Genomic DNA, 665 nt, shown 5'->3' on the forward strand with positions numbered 1-665 from the left:
AATATATTCACCATAATAAGTTATAATCATTACACAACCTCAAGTTTTAGCAAATACATTTTCACAAACTATTTATCATTATAAGTCTGACTACTTGACGCAACACGACCTCTTGGCAGCGGAACGACTCGGAGTGGAAGTCTAAGAGATGCCATTGTTTACGTTGCAGCTACTCTCAATGTGCTGAGTGATGCACTTGTACCGATTACTTATCTACAAAAGGAAATAAGGGGGTGAGTCTCACAGACTCAGTGATCATCAACTTCGTGAGTAGGGTGTAGAAGATTTGAATGTTAAAAATATAAAAATACATGTAAACAAATTAACTCAAAAAGGAGGGTTTAAAGTAACCCAAAAATATAACATTCAAGAGCTTCGCTCCATCGGATCCCCACATGCCATGGCAGTCTCAATGATGTTGGCCGACATCGAAAAAATCAAGCAGGCTCAACTACATATCACAACTTGTGGCCTAGCCACGTACAATCACAGACCATGGCCCCAGCCATGTCTAACAGCTCATTGGCAACCCAAAGATTCTCTTGCTAGAGATCACTTGTGCACAAGGGTCACACTTAACCGAAGTGACCACTAGCCTACTCTCGAATTTCCTAGTTTGATAAAACCATTTAAAAATATAGTTGGGTTCTCAAAAGTTCATTTCA

At 39.5% G+C, this 665-nt stretch overlaps 1 long non-coding RNA gene across 1 annotated transcript in view; it reads right to left on the bottom strand.

Moving 5' to 3' along the window:
* Positions 1–665, bottom strand: part of LOC110428530 (uncharacterized) — a 1,800-nt gene continuing 1,135 nt past the window's right edge. Inside the window, exon 3 of the long non-coding RNA XR_002446471.1 lies at positions 1–213. This is a non-coding gene — a long non-coding RNA (uncharacterized LOC110428530). The remainder of the gene's footprint in view (positions 214–665) is intronic.

The sequence above is a fragment of the Theobroma umbraticum genome, unplaced genomic scaffold (genome assembly GCF_002168275.2).
Source record: "Theobroma umbraticum cultivar Fairchild unplaced genomic scaffold, ASM216827v3 scaffold_459.0, whole genome shotgun sequence".
Classification (NCBI taxonomy): domain Eukaryota; kingdom Viridiplantae; phylum Streptophyta; class Magnoliopsida; order Malvales; family Malvaceae; genus Theobroma; species Theobroma umbraticum.